At 40.0% G+C, this 16,685-nt stretch overlaps 1 pseudogene; it reads left to right on the top strand.

Moving 5' to 3' along the window:
• The first annotated feature begins 1,803 nt into the window (after nt 1-1,803).
• On the top strand, nt 1,804-15,007 carry LOC111529544 (annotated as a pseudogene).
• The last annotated feature ends 1,678 nt before the right edge of the window (nt 15,008-16,685 follow it).

Genomic DNA, 16,685 nt, shown 5'->3' with positions numbered 1-16,685 from the left:
TTAAAATTACACTGCAATGATTTGTTAAAAAAATCGCTGTGCGCGTGACTATTTCTGGAAGGTAGACTCCAAGAAATGGAATTACTGGGTCAACTTTCAGACCTAATTCCAAGTTACCTTCAAAAGCAGGTATCTATTTACCCTTCTACCTCAATATATTAGAAACCACATTTCTCCTACACACTAACCAACCCCAAACACTAGATATTACCAATCTTTTTATTTAAAAATTCGTACAATCTTTACCAGCCTAATGGGAGCAAAATGTCTTGTTGTTTTAATTCTTATAATTCATAGAGCAAGCACATAGTGAATTTTTTATGTTATTATTCAATTTTGAATATCTACTTTAGAGCACATAACTTCTTATCGGAAAATCAAATATGAAATTTCAATCATGTCTGAGAAAAATCAATATATAAACTGTAACCATATAGGAAATATATTTTTAAAATAACACTATGTACATTTCTCATAAGTTAGCAAGTAGTTAAATACATTGGTAGCATTTCTATATATTAATATTTTGTGAGCATATGCTCTTTTCCATGATGTAACAAAAGTTAGTGCACAAAATAGAGAAAAAAGGATGATGCAAAATGCAAAAAAAAAAAAAAAAAAAGATCACTTTGCTCGATCTGCTCCTGCCCATGATATCAGCATCATTATGTGCTCACTACTCTTCCTTGACTCTCTATAACCCTGCAGAGGAGAGCTTGTAAGTGCAAATGGCCCACAGTGATCATGTACCCCCACACACCACCACAGGACAATAGAACTCAAAAGCTAAATTAATAAGAAGGCAGTGACACAATGGAACTGATTTCTTTAAGGCCTAAATCACTCTAATATCCTTTTTCAAAATGTCTTACTGTAAAGCAAGGAAAGAAAGAAGCTAAAACTGAATTTAAAACAAACTCTGAGGCCAAGCACAGTGGATTACGTCTGTAATCCCAGCACTTTGGGAGGCCGAGGCAGGCGGATCACGAGGTCAGAAGTTCGAGACCATTCTGGCCAACATAATGAAACCCTGTCTCTACTAAAAATACAAAAAATTGACAGCTGTGGTGGTGTGTGCCTGTAATCCCAGCTACTTAGGAGGCTGAGGCAGGAGAATCGTTTGAACCTGGGAGGCAGAGGTTGCAGTGAGCTGAGATCGCACCATTGCACTCCAGCCCGGGCAACAGTGCAAAAAAAAAAAAAAAAAAAAAAAAACAAAACAAAAACAAAAACAAAAAAAACTCTGTTTACTACAAAATAAAGCAATGTCATTTGGTCTCAGTGGAGCAAGTTACCCAGTCACAGTCTAAATGCAGTGAAGAATTAAGATGCTCATTGCTCCTGCAATCAGATCATCTGGGTTTGAATCTCAATGTCACCTCTTACCTTGGATAAACTACTTTCACCTGTCCAAACTCCATAAAATGGAGTTAGTAGTAAATCCTCCATACAATAGTTGAGATTAAATGAGAACTGAATGTGGTAATCCTTATAAAGTTCTCAGGCTATGTCTGCTACTACCTAAATGCTAAGTAATAGTGTCTAAATTTCACTGGGTTGAATCTTGATCCTGTTTCACAGGCTGCCTGTGCCCTAAGGTGAGAGGGTATCCCCAAAGGGCTCTGAAAGTGTAGGGGAATGGGGTGCCTTTCCTGGAGCTAGATACAGTGGTGAAGGCAAAGCTAGGTTTGGTCAAGCAGGCAAGATGAGAATATAAAGCTTGGACAGATGATAGACAGAAAACTGGAGCAGGCTGCTATAGAAGAAAGGGGGTAATTAAAACAGGAAAGTGAGGAGAAAGGCATGGCAGCAGTTGGCCTGGAGCCAAAATGGTTCCTGCTGGATGCAGAAGGTACTTGCCTGTGTTAAAACTTCCAGCTGGGCAACTGGCTATGGTGCTGTGTGTTATCCACTGATGGTCCTGCCCTAGGGTAGTTCTTCCCAGTCTTTAAAGGAGTCTGGCTCCTTGAATAGCAACTTCAAAGAGAAACAGCTAGGAGACTGAAGAAACTCAGGCCTTTCCTTAGGAAGGGGAGAAATTCAGTCTGTTCATTCATTCAGTCAGTATTTATTGAATATCAACTAGGGGACAAGAAAGGGGCTAAATGATGAGGATATAATTTATACAAACTGGTGAACAGAACATATGCGAAACTTGCCTTTGTGAAGTTTGCTGTCTATTAGAGGAAGACAGACTCAAACATGTGAGTAAACAAGTGAATATATAACCACAAATTGTAAGCAGTCCTATGAAGGAAAAAAATAGGATGCTATGTGAGAGAACAGGAGAAAGATTCTTATTTATACGTCAGGTTGGTGATGATGCAGGGTTAGGGTTAGGAAAGGCTTCTCTGAGGAGGTGACAGTCAAGTTAAGAACTAACGGATAAGGAAGAATTAGATAGAGTTGTAGGAAAAACTGCCATAGAGAGGAAACATCATCGGAATGAGCCTAATCCAATCCAGAACTGGAAAAAAAGACTGCAGAGCCATGTGCCAGGGGCACCGGTGACACAACACGGAGCCAGAAGTGTAGGCAAGGACCAGATGATACAGGGTATTATGATGCCATTGTCATCATTTATTAAAGAGTTCCCTTTGTATCAACCCCTGTGGAAGAGGGGAAGGAAGTGAGAAATGCTGGGAACAGGCTCTAAGCCTGTCACAAACAGGCCTTAAAGAAACTGGCCATAAACAAGATTTCTGCAGCAATGTGACATGCTCGTGACGGCTATCATGTATACTTCTAGAAGTTGTTAGTTTACTGGAGCAGGGCAAGGGAAACCTGGCCCACCCAGAGCGGAAAACTGCTCAAACCACAAACAATAGCAGGAGTGGCCTGTGCCTTAACAACATGCTTTTGCTGCAGATAATCAGCCAGAGCCTGTTTCTCTGCTCCTCGCTAAGAATGCTTTGTTTCCCGTAAGGAATGCTTTTAGTTAATCTATAATCTATAGAAATAATGTTTATCACTGGCTTGCTGTCAGTAAATACATGGGTCAAACTCTGTTCATGGCTCTCAGCTCTGAAGGCTGTTAACCCCCGATCCCACTTTGCACTCTATTTCTGTATCTTTGTCTTAATCCCTCTAGCACTGCTGGGTTGGGTCTCCACCACCGAGCTGGTCACGGCAGAGAAAGATGGGGCAGAGCAAGACATGAGCTGAGTGGCAGACCCAGATGACAGCCACAGCCAATCCCATGTGAATCTCTGCAGCTAGAATGGCAATCCAGAGTCACCCAGAGTTGGCCAAGCCTTTATACTCCCATGATGAGTGGTCCCTGGATGCAGGGCACCCCGGGAAGGATGAAGTGGCTCCCTGTGTCTGAGGTCAGCCTGCAGGAGCTGACTGTTGAAGACATCTACCAACAGCATTCCCAGCAGCCAGACGGCTCACTGTGTTCACCATAGCCATGATCTGGGATGGTTGGGATTTATTCAAATGCAGTGGAAAGCCTTCATATGATGGGAATGAAGTGAGCAAACCAATATGGCTGCTGTATGGAGCCTGGATCAGAGGCTACAGCTTGGAAACAGAGAAACCAGTCAAGAGGCTGCTGTTCAGGCGAGGGATGCTGGATGCTGTGGCTAGGAAGGAAGGAGCGGTGGTGGAGAAAAGTGGAGAGATTCAAGATATACAGAAGGAGCAAAGAAAGGAATTAGTGAGGGCTTATTTCCAGCAATATGAAATCCATAACACATTATGAGAGAAAAATGTGAAAATCAAAGGCTATGCTAAAGAACTCAATCAATATTCTTAAAATAAAATTTTATTTATCTAAGTAGGATATTACAAAGAGAGTCTGATTACTTTGGGATATAGCTTTGAACTTGCTCTCTTTCAACCAGTTAGGTTTAATGTGGCCTTAGCCTTCCATTTGACATAAACATAAAGGGCCAGCAGTGGATTGGCCCCCAAACAAGTGATCAAAACAACATTTGTGGAAAAGCCAGCATTTCTTTTGGAACAAAACTGCCAGACAAAGATTTGCCTACAGTTTACAAAAGTGAGAACAAAGTTACATGCAGCTAGAATGGCATTTTGATTGATCACCACCTTGAAACATAGCATTCTGGAGCAGCATATGATCCAAGTATCCCATTTTATAGACAGGAAGACTGAGACTCATGGCAGATGATTGACTTATGACCACATAGAAGATTTGTGACCAAGTGTAAACTAGAATTCAGCTTTCTTCTCCGGAGCATTTCCCACTATGGTTTACATCCCTTCAAATGGTTAGATGTGGAGGAAAAGCTGCAGAATTGAAGCTCCTAGCCAGTTATTGCTAAAACTATGATTCTATCTCATAAGACAGGACAAGGAAGGTTTGCTCATTATGTTTTTTGTTTTTTTAAAGACCGAGTCTTGCTCTGTCACCCACGCTGGAGTGCAGTGGCACAATCTCGGCTCACTGCAATCTCACCTCCCAGGTTTAAATGATTCTTGTGCCTCAGTTTCCCTAGTAGCTGGGATTACAGGCATGTGCCACCATGTCTGGCTAATTTTTGTATTTTTAGTAGAGACAGGGTTTCAACATGTTGGCCAGGCTGGTCTTGAACTTCTGGGCTCAAGTAATCCACCCGCCTCAGCCTCCCAAAGTGCTAGAATTACAGGCATGAACCACCACACCCAGCCTGCTCATTGTTACTCTTCACCAGAGAAACTGATGATCAAATCAGCATAAATGGTCCATAAAAGATCTAATGTAGTATTCTCTAATCTGTCTTATCTTTTGAATATAGACTTTATTCACATTTTCAAATATTCTTGAAAGCTCCCTAAAGCTTTAAATGTGCCATGAGGAAAGTGCTCACGTCCATGGATTTCCAACTTTCATATCATCAATTTTCAGTGTCTTTATTTTTTTTCATAAAGGTCAGTGAACAAAAATTGCATTCTGAGATGCAATCTCCTGGATTATAGACCTTCTAGAGAATCTGCCTAATGTTCCAGTCATCACACACAGGAAAGACAACTCCTGACCCATGAAATAAAAAACATGCCACTGAGACCTTTTGTATGAACCTTTTTGTTAATAGAACCAGTGAGCTTCAACTGAATTCAATCTTAAATTTCCAGAGCACCACTGCTGGATGCTCACAGAAAAAAACAGGTGCTCCTCTAGGATATCTTAACATTTAAAACTGGTAACTTATTTTTACAGAATAATGTGAGGAAGCATGAAACTTTTCTCTGCTTGCATTTATTCCTGGTCCCCTTCCCAAACATCTGCACACTGCACCTGATAATAATGTGTCAATGGGCAATGCCAAACTTAGCAGGGAGACAGGAGAGAGACAGAGGGGAGAGGAGGAGACAAGAAGGGAATAAGGAAAGAGGTAGAAAAGATGAGGTGAAAAGTAGGGGGAGAAGGGGGAGAAGGGAGGGAAGGGAGGGAAGAAAATTTAAGGGTTAGGAAGGGGAGTGGAAAAATAGAAGGGACTGGAGGAAAAAGGAGGAACTGGAGGGACTGGAGGAAAAAGGGACTGGAGGAACAGATCAGGGAAGAAAGCAGAAAGGAGGGAAGGCTTATGAATTAGCTCTCATTAAGCTTTTCTCCTTTCATTCTTTTCTTCTAGTAGCTAAGAGGAATTTGAAGACATTTCCATAAAAATTTATTTTTGTAGGTACAACAGATAGGATTTTGACAGCAAAGTTCTAATAATTACCCAAGTGTATATTAACAGTCTGTACTCAGGACTTTCAGAGCTTTTAAGTTACAACCAATATTTTACAAAATGTAGTTTTCTTCTCTTAAAATGAATTAGATAATAACCACGCTTAATGAGCAACTAAAGACTGGAAACACAGAGTATGAGACTACATAAAACAATTTCTATAATGTGATTAAGATGGTAGCTGGCCTGTAGAAGCTCAGCAAACAATAAATTATTATTATTTGGGTAACGTTGCAACCCAACAAAACTTACAATAAAATTAGTTGTGTACATATACATAAGTGTATATTCAGGTGGTAATTAGCCGTAAGTTCATAGATGTTAGTGCACGTGGTAATTAGCCATAAGTTCTCATAAATTCTTGTAATATTACCTTTATAGAACCAGACCTAGTTTTTCTATTTTTTTGTTTTAGAGCTCTGCATCTTTATAATGTACCATTGTTTATGTTTTCCCTAAATGCAGTTTAATTCTCTCTGCACATTCATGATAATCCCATTGTTAAATGCCATAGAGGCCAGATAAGTTCCCCCAAGCAGATACCCCAGCTTTCCCACCATGCCTTAGGCAAGCACTCCCTGGGCTCATCTGGAAGGGGGCTGGCCTGAGCACCTGAGGGTAGAAGAGCTCAAGGGTCCTGACTGTGGAGTATGAACTGTGCAGCATCCCCCAGAGAAAGGACACAGGGTCAGGCTGGGCACAGGGAGACTCAGAGCGAGGTGGTTGATGTGTTTGGGAGAGAAGACAGAGTGACAGTCAACCCTGGACACAGGGGTGTGGAGCAGAGCTGACTGGTAGGTTGGGTGAGCGGGATCTAGTTGGGCCAGGATTGGATTCAGGCAGGGCCAGGGACACCAGGGAACTTTTTAAGGATTTGGGGGAAGCCTCTAAGCAGAGAGATTTTGAAACCTAGCCATAATGAGTGCAAAATGGCAGAGATAAGGTCAAAAGAACACAGGGGTTCTTCTCTATATAGGCAGAGAAAAGAAGCAAAATTATTCTCCTCTTCTGTCCTGCTTCATACACTTGTTCTCTTATTAATATTCCAACTGTACTACCCAGGCATGTCCACCAGTTCTCCCATCTCTCTAGGCTTCAGGATGCAGACTATCGATCGAAGTTGGTAAGGTGAGATGGGGTCTGGGGAGTGGGACATGGAGAGAGGAGACTAGAAACAGAATTTCTTCCAAGCTTCCTTAAACCAAATTAACCACAGAGGGATCACACAGAGAGAGTAAAAGTACTTCAACTCTGTGACTCCATCACCTAGTTTTGAGGGTTCAGTGCCTACTCCCCAGCTTCTATCTTCAAAAACGGGGATTGTAATCATTTTGGGGATTATATATCCTTCTAAGGTTGAGGAGGAAAAAGCTACGTAATCATTTCCCAAGCAAATGCATCTGCATCCAAAATTCTGATTACAATTGCAGGGAGTTCATAGACCCCCTGGATCAAGTCCAGGGACCACAAGTTAAAAATAATTAACACCTACATGTGTTTACCGTGAATCACGTCCTAATGCTAAGTAAATATGTGCAGCAGCATAAGGGACTGAACAGCATCTGCCCGGCATTTTCGGGGCCCAAACTCCCAACATGTCTGCAGTTTCCATGGGATCAAGTGAGAGAGCTAAACAATGAAAACAAAACTTGCTTCGTGGTCATTTCCCTCAGCGTTTGAAATGAAATAAAATTAATGACAAGGACAAAGCATTTTTTAATGGATACAAAGTTTCTGTTTGGAGTGATGAAAAGTTTTGGAAGTAGATAGTGGTGATGGTTGAATATCACTGCGACTTTGATTAATGCCACTGAATTACATGCTTAAACTGTTTAAAATGGCAAATCTTATGTTATATAGTGTACCACAATTAAAACAAGGTTAAAAAATAATACTTTAAAAAAGGAGGAAAGTGTGAGTATACCAACAAAAAAGAATCTAATACTATGCCCGGCATGTAATAGACACTCAATGAAAGTTACACTCTTCGCTCCCTCAACCCTGAATATGGGAATTCCCGCAGGGCTAGCACACTTCCTGGTCTTTGGTGGCTCCTGTGGAAGGTCCCTTCCCTTGCTCTCTCATCCTTTCTTTTGAATTTTTTTTTTAGCTTTATTGAGGTATAACTGATGTACCAAAAATTGCACACATTTCGTGTGTACCTCTTGATGAGTTTGGAAATGTGACGACAGTCATGAAACCATCACAACAACCAAGGCACTAAACATATCCATAACCTTCAAAAATGTCTTTAAGTTCTTTTGTGGGGTCTGGGGGGTTTGTTGTTATTGTTTGTTTGGTAAGAACACAACGTGAGATTATCCTCTTACATTTAAAAGTATACAATACCATATTGTTAAACCTAGGTACTATGTTGTACAGCAGGTATCTAGTACTTTCTCATCTTGCATAATAGAAACTTCATACCCATTGAAAAATAATTTCCCATTTCTCCCTCCCGCAAGCCCCTAGCACTCACCATTCTAATCTCTGCCTTTATGGGTTTGACCATTTTAGATACTTCATATAACTGGATTCATATAATATTTGTCCTTCTGAGACTGGCTTATTTCACTTAGCATAATCTCCTCTAGGTTCATATGTGTTATCAAAAATGGCAGGATTTCCTTGTATTTTTTAAGGCTGAATAATACTGCATTGTAAGTTCACATCGCACTTTCTGTATCCATTCATCTGTCGATGGGCATTTGGGTTGTTTCCATATTTTGGCTATTAAGAATAATGCTGCAATGAACATAGGGTAGGGAACACATTCAAACCATAGCCCCTTCCAACTCTCTTCCTGTTCCCCAACCTATAGGATCCATAGCTCCTCTCCAACAGGAAAATCATGCACTGATATCCACCTGCATTACACGTAATCTAGTACGTTAATGGAAAAACTTATGCCTCGGGTCCTCTAGAATCTTAGACTTTCATATTCAAAATTCAGGCTTTTGCAATCAAATCTTCTTCTGCCAAACAGTAAAGAGACTCAAGAGCCCATTTTGAACCTCAAACTTGAGAACTGGTTTCTTATTTGTTTTCTCTGCTATAATATTCCTTCCAGAGGAAATTGATACCTCTAGTCTAGTTTGAATGGTGAGAGTATACCAGAGATTAAAAGGAACTAACAGGAATTTTTTCAAATGGTTAATATATTAAAATATTGTACCCTATTCCTCAACTGTGAGTGTTTACCAAAGGATTTTGTCTTTGTGTGGCTGTGCATACATGCAGTTTGGCAGGAATGCAGACCATATGCACTGCTCTGGCCCCCATCAGCCTGTTTTTTTTTTTTTTTTTTTTCTTTTTTTTTTTCTATTTGTCAGCAATATCTGGTTATATGTTCATCAGAAATATTTTGTTTTCATGATCATTATAGTGGCTTGGATTCAGAGCCACTAGATCCATAGAATATGCAGATAAAAAGTAGAGTCAGCCTATTCAATGTATTTCAGTAGTAGCCAAGAAAATTCAGGCACCAAGCAGGAAAAACAAAAATGGAAAAGATTTATGTGCTTAAGAATTAATAATTGGGCATCATTCTTTGAACCAAAAAAGAATACAAAAAAGTACTTTATCAGTAGCAAAGCTCATTAGTTCTTTTAATACTAGTTGTAATGTCCCAAATCCCTCCTGTCTTTCCAAAACTGTTTTATTATATTTGATAATTTTTTCATTGAAATGAACTGAAACAATTCTGAAAGAAACTTCCATACAGCTGGAAGCCTTGGAGCAGATGAGAGTTTGAGTAAGCTCAGTGAGAATTTAGTCAAGCTACCCTGGCTTGTAATTCCTTTCCTAACTTATATACAACTTTGATTGAATATTGCTATTTTCTATCAACCACAGTTAGGTTAGATCTTTACAGAAGGCATTTCAACCTGAAACTTTAAAAAACTTCAGATGTTAGTGTTTCAATGTTCAATAATTTTTATAGACTCCTACTGTGTCTGGTTTATATATGAGTCAAAGAAAGAGAAAGTCCAACGAAACCCAAGTGATTCATAGAAACCTAAGATTAACTTGTTGTGCAGTTCATTTCCAGGGTCACATTGCAGAGGATGATAAACCATCTTACTTTAAAAATCTGCATAGAGGTAGATTCTATAATCTTTTTAAATTGCTTGCTCTAAGAATCTATGTTCTTTGTGCTTTTTTTGTTTTTTAAAAAAATCTTTTAAGATTATAAAATTAATATTTTTTAAAATGAACATAATATAGAAAATATTAAAGAGGAACTCTCCCTCTCCATCCCCATGATACTGTGATTAGCCTGGTGCTAATCACCAACTACAAGCAGAGTTTGAGCACTGGAGTCCTCGGGTGACTCAGATTTTCTCTGGGACATATCTGTTCCATCCCAAGGGCTGCCCTCCAGCACTCTATGTGTGTGGAGATTAGGAGGGAGCAGTCCTGAAGGAGTGCCCACGAGAAGTTTGACCTAATTCTGCCAGCTACCTATATGGTGTATGGTACTGGCCCATTCCATTACTATCCGAGTCCTGTGAGGGTATTGGGAAATGTTGTGATTAAATATCATAAAAGCAATTTCACTACACTGTTGTATACACTGGGGCCAAGGCAACTACCTTAAGACCCCTCTCTCAGATTATGACAAAACTAAGGAGGAATTCTTTCCTGGGGCCAGAGGTGCTCAAGCGCCTCTGTGGTGAGCCCGATAGAACAGAAGTCCAGCCTTAGTGCCCACTGGGAACGGATGTGCTGGTGAGCACATTTTAGAACTCCCCAGCTCCAGGACTGGGGGATTTATTTGGAGCGTGTTTTGTAAAGAGCTGTGGTTCTATATAACACAGGAAAGAGGTAGAACCAGGGAAATAAGTGTTTTTACTAATAGTGTAAACCCCTTAGTATCTGTAGGCAGGTGAGGGCTATGAAAATCCATATTAAATAACCATAACTTTTTATGATTCAATAATTTTATTTCCTAGGGTGTTTTGTACATTGCATTTTTCATTATTTAATGAACAATTTCTTATTTCATTTAATATTCTTCAAAACATCCTTTTGTTTTGTGCTCCTAGATATCCCATCTTGATTTGGAAGGTCTCCCCCATTCCTAGATTGTACACATAGTCTGTTAGATTTTTATTATTTTATTTTTATAATCAAACTTCTTTACTCATTTTGAATATATATGTATATATGTGTATATATGTGTTTATATGTATATATGTGTATATGTGTATATATATGTATAAATTTTCAAAGAGAGGCCTAATTTTAATTTCCTCCAGACAGACTGTCAATTGGGCTAGCATCATTTATTAAATAACCCAACCTTTGCCCAGTGAGTTAAAATACTGCTTTGTCATATATTAATGGCTGCATAGTACGTTATATATACCATACTTTATTTAAGAAAGGCAGCATATGTGATAGTTATGATGTAAGATGCAGATTCTAGAGTCAACTGCATGGGCTTGTCATTTATTAGCTATGTGATCTGGAGTAGGTTTCTTATTTTAGCTCAGCAATTTTTTCTTTTTATTTTTCTTTTGTTGTATAAGACAAAAGGTTTGACTAAGAAATACATTTTAAAATAAATATATTTTTTATTTCAATAGTTTTGGGGGTACAGGTGGTTTTGGGTTACATGGATAAGTACTTTAGTGGTGGTTTCTGAGATTTTAGTGCACCTGTAACCTGAGCAGTGTACACTGCACCCGATATGTAATATTTTATCCCTCATCCCCCTCCCAACCTTCCCCCAAGTCCCCAAAGTCCAATATATCACTCTTATGCCTTTGCACCCTCATAGTTTAGCTCCCACTCCTAAGGGAGAACTTAACGATATTTGGTTTTCCATTCCTGAGTTATTTCACTTAGAATAGTGGCCTGTAGCCCCATCCAAGTTGCTGCAAAAGACATTATTTTATTCCTTTTTATGGCTGAGTAGTGTTCTATGGTGCATATATACCACATTTTCTTTAACCACTCATAGGCCAAAGGGCACTTAGGTTGGTTCCATATCTTTGCAATTGTGAACTGTGTTGCTATAAACATGCATGTGCATGTGTATTTTTCATATGATTCTTTTCCTTTGGGTAGACACCCAGTAGTGAGATTGAGATTGCTGGATCGAATGGTAGATCTACTTTTAGTTCTTTAAAGACTCTCCATACTGTTTTCCGTAGTGGTTGTACTAATTTACATTCCTAGCAGCATTGTAAGAGTGTACCCTTTTTACCACATCCATGACAATATCTATTGTTTTTTGACTTTTTATGGCCATTCTTGCAGGAGTAAGGTGGTATTTCATTGTGGTTTTAATTTGCATTTCCCTGATGATGAGCGATATTGAGCATTTTTTTCAGGTTTGTTGGCTGTTTGTATATCTTCTTTCAAGAATTGTCTATTCATGTCCTTTGCCCACTTTTTGATGGGATTTTTTAATGCTGATTTGTTTGAGTTTCTCATAGAGTGTGGATACCAGTCCTTTGTCAGATGCATAGTTTGCAGATATTTTCTCCACTCTGTCGGTTGTCTGCTAATTCTGCTGATTATTTCTTTCGCTGTGCAGAGCTTTTTAGTTTAATTAGGTCCTATTTTGTTGTTGCTGTTTTTGTTGCACTTGCTTTTGGGGTCTTAGTCATTAATTCTTCAATGTCAAGACAGCTTTTCTGATGTTATCTTCTAGAATTTTTAGGGTTTCAGGTCTTAGATTTAACTAAGGCTTTGATCCTTCTCGAGTTGATTTTTGCATGAGGTGAAAGATTGGGATCCAGTTTCATTCTTCTACATGTGGCTTGCCAGTTTTCCCAGCACCATTTATTGAATAGGGTGTCCTTTCCCCACTTTATGTCTTTGTATGCTTTGTTGAAGATCACAGTTGGCTGCAAGTATTTGACTTTATTTCTAGATCATCTGTTTGGTTCTATTGGTCTACGTGCATATTTTTATGCCAGTATCAAAGCTCAGCTATTTGTTTGCTTTGTGACCATGGGCAAGTTACTTATCCCTCTGTGCCTCAGTAGCCTCATCTGTAAAATGGGGATAAAATCTCTTATTTTATGTTCATTAGTAGATATATTCTGCTGTGGTAACAATTCAGTTCCCTATGCTCACTGCTTAACACATCAAAGGTTTATTTCTTGCTGTAGTCATTGTCCAGTGTGGGCCAGGTGGCTCTCTTTGGTGGCTTTTCTCCATGTGATGATTTTGGGATCTGAGTTGCTTCAAACATGTGGTTCCTAAATTGCCATGGAAGAGAAGACAGAGCTGAAGTGTCACTCTGAGTGATCTTTGGACTTAGGTCTATAAATGGCATATGTTACTTTTGCCCATATTTATTGACTAGAGTCACATAATTTCCAACTGAACTGCTAGGGAACCTGGGAAAGACACTTTTCTTTTATTCCCAGGGAGAGGAAGTGTTTTGATTAACACAAAGTGCAGTCTCTGCCATATTATTTGCCTTCCAGAAAGGTTATACTGATTTACATTCTCACCGTCAGTAAACGAGACTACTTACTTCCACTCACTATTGTCTATAGCAGTTGTTATTTTTCTTACTTCACTTTTTATGAGTTTTATAAGCTGAGAAAAATGTCAACTTCAATTTTTATTTATTTAATTTTATTAATTTTAAAATTAAAATTAGCCACTTACACTTATTTATCTTGTTTTATAAATTTCCTGTCCATTGATCATAATAATAGCTGAGTTAATGAAGCAGCTTGATAGAGTGGGGAAAAGAGCTAGATTTTGAGTTAGAATATTTAGCTTTGAGTACCAGATCTATCATTTATTGCCCGCATTATTTGGTCCTCCTTAATTTCAGTTATTTAAATGTGAAAGAGGAAAAATGAAACATACTTCACAGGACAATATAGGAGTTAGTAAGATATATGTAAAGGATACATATTTTAAATATATATCATTTATCTATGTTCTTATAAAACTTCATACATTCCTTTATTGAGTCATATATTCTGTTTTCAATGATTTCTTCTATCCTTTTTTTTTTCACTAGACCATAAACTCTTTGACGGGATGCATTTGTGTTGGCATTCATAGAGCCTACCACAATTGCTAACATATAGTAAACTTTAGATGATTGTTTCTTGAATGAATGAATGATTGAACGAATAAACAAATTGATGATATTGGATCTATTTTAGACTTTACAGGCTTAAAAAAACCCTGCAATATATTTGTTTATTGAATCTTCACAACAATCCTTGGCACAAGCTTGATAGATACCATGAGCTTCTGAAACAAAATGCTAAAGCACCTCAAATATTTTATACTCTCTCTTCTTTGCTGGGTATATCATTGCTATTTACCAAATAAAAGGGGGCCCCTGCATTGGCCGGTGGGACAGGAAGGACATCAAGAAGGGGGAGAAGAACACAATTGTCACCTCTTACAACAGGAACTTCATGGGCTGCAATGATACCAACCCTGAGACCCATGCCTTCATCATGTTCCCAGAGATTGTCACAGCCCTGGCCATTGCAGGAACCTCAAGTTCAACCCAGAGACCGACTGCAAGGATGGGAAGAAGTTCAAGCTGGATGAGCTTCCCCAAGTGGAGTTTGACCCAGGGAAGGACATCTACCAGCACCTCCACCCCCGCCAAAGGACAGGAGTGGGCAGCACATTGACGTGAGCCTCACCAGCTAGCACCTGCAGCCTTTTGACAAATGGGATGGCGAGGACCTGGAGGACCTACAGATCCTCATCAAGGTCAAAGAGAAGTGTACCACTAACCACATCTTGGTTAGTGGTACACTAACCAAGTGGCCACTGCTGGCCCCTGGCTCAAGTTCCATGGGCACTTGGACAACATCTCCAACAACTTGCTCATTGGTGCCATCAACATTGAAAACGGCAAGGCCAACTCCGTGCGCAATGCCCTCACCCAGGAGTTTGGCCCCGTCCTTGAGACTGCTCGCTACTACAAGATACATGGCATCAGATTGGTGGTGATCAGGGACAAGAACTATGGTGAGGGCTCAAGCCAGGAGCATGCAGTGCTAGAGCCTCGCCACCTCGGGGGCCGGGCCATTGTCACCAAGAGCTTCGCCAGGATCCATGAGACCAACCTGAAGAAGCAAGGCCTGCTGCCCTGACCTTTGCTGACCCAGCTGACTACAACAAGATTCACCCTGTGGACAAGCTGACCATTCAGGGCCTGAAGAACCTCTCCCCTGGCAAGCCCCTGAACTGCATCATCAAGCACCCCAATGGGACCCAGGAGACTATCCTTCTGAACCTCCTGAACCTTCAGCGAGATGCAGATCAAGTGGTTCCACACCAGCAGTGCCCTCAACAGAAGGAAGGAGCTACAGCAGTGAGGGCAGAACCTGCCGCCTACTCTCCACCCCCGATCCTCCACCCAGCGCTGGAGTCATGTTCAAGTTCAGCTCCACTTGAGCCATCAGAGGATCTGATCCAGCCAGCCGTGGCTTCTTATTCCAAGATGGTGTGACCAGACATGCTTCTTGCTCCCCAATCAGCCCACGGAGTGACTGCGGTTGGGGGGCGTTTCTTAAAATAACTTTTTAGCCCCTGTCTTCCTATTTTTAGTTTGGTTCACATCTTAGGCAGCTCCATGCAACCATATTTATTTTTTATGACAAGACTCTCATCCAAAGTTTTTCTCCTGTCTGATTATTTCATTAGTGGGCGAAGGATTCTACAGAACCTTTTGTTTTTGCAAGGAAAACAAGAACCCAAAATCAGTAACAAAAAAATAAAAGAGGGCCCAACCTTTAAACCATGAAGTCAGTACCACATCCTTGTTCTCAGCTCCTAGTTAATGCTCTCCACCTGTATAACTTCACCACAGTTTACTCTCAGAATGCCTGCTGTGCCCTTAGCCCCCTTCTAAGAGTTCCTGTGCACAGATTCTTAGTTAAGAAAGTGGACGTAGTCAATTCCTTTAACTTCTATGGCCATGTGTTTTACTACATTACCTCTACCACCCACCTATGTTTTGGTCTAGCGGAGAGACCACACCCGAAGGCAAGGAATCCCTGAGCTGACCATTAGTCCAGAAAGAGGCCATGTACTTCAGCTTTGTCCAACAGGTATGACAGCAGTTAACCAAAATTTATCAAACTCTTACACTTTGGGAATTGGGGGTCTGAAATATAGAATTGGGCAGAGAATAAAGAATACTGAAGCAGAAAGACAATGAGAATGCAGTACATAATTGTCAAATTCAAATGCTTGCTCCCCAAAATATCACTACAACAGCCTGTGGATAAGACAAAGCTGAGTGTATTGTTCACCTACTAAGAAAGAATGTCTACAAAGTCTTATTAACAAAGTCAGGATACTGATTGACATTTCGAAGTGTGGTTTAAGATGGGTTCTTTTGATGATGGAGAGGAGCTTAATCAGGATGAGAGCAGGGTTATGATAAAATAGTTTAGGATTGTTGCAGACAGCTAGGTGAGAATTTTAAGAGAACGAGTTCAAAGAGTCTTGAGTATGAACTGGTTTAGGATGCATTCTTTTTTTTTTTTTTTTATACTTTAAGTTCTAGGGTACATGTGCACAACGTGCAGGTTTGTTACATATGTATACTTGCGCCATGTTGGTGTGCTGCACCCATCAATTCGTCAGCACCCATCAACTCGTCATTCACATCAGGTATACCTCCCAATGCCATCCCTCCTTCCTCCCCTCACCCCATAATAGGCCCCGGTGTGTGATGTTCCCCTTCCAGAGTCCAAGTGATCTCATTGTTCAATTCCCACCTATGAGTGAGAACATGTGGTGTTTGGTTTTCTGTTCTTGCAATAGTTTGCTGAGAATGATGGTTTCCAGCTGCATCCATGTCCCTACAAAGGACACGAACTCATCCTTTTTTATGGCTGCATAGTATTCCACGGTGTATATATGCCACATTTTCTTAATCCAGAAAATCTGAATCAGATGCATTCTATCCAGAAAATCTTAATCCAGATGCATTCTATAGAAGAGTTCATGGATCTTTGGGGAAGTTACTGGAACAACCAATACTAT

The sequence above is a fragment of the Piliocolobus tephrosceles genome, chromosome 4 (genome assembly GCF_002776525.5).
Source record: "Piliocolobus tephrosceles isolate RC106 chromosome 4, ASM277652v3, whole genome shotgun sequence".
Classification (NCBI taxonomy): Eukaryota; Metazoa; Chordata; class Mammalia; order Primates; family Cercopithecidae; genus Piliocolobus; species Piliocolobus tephrosceles.
Note: the sequence above shows the minus strand (reverse complement) of the source record. Positions and strands in the feature narration are given on the sequence as shown.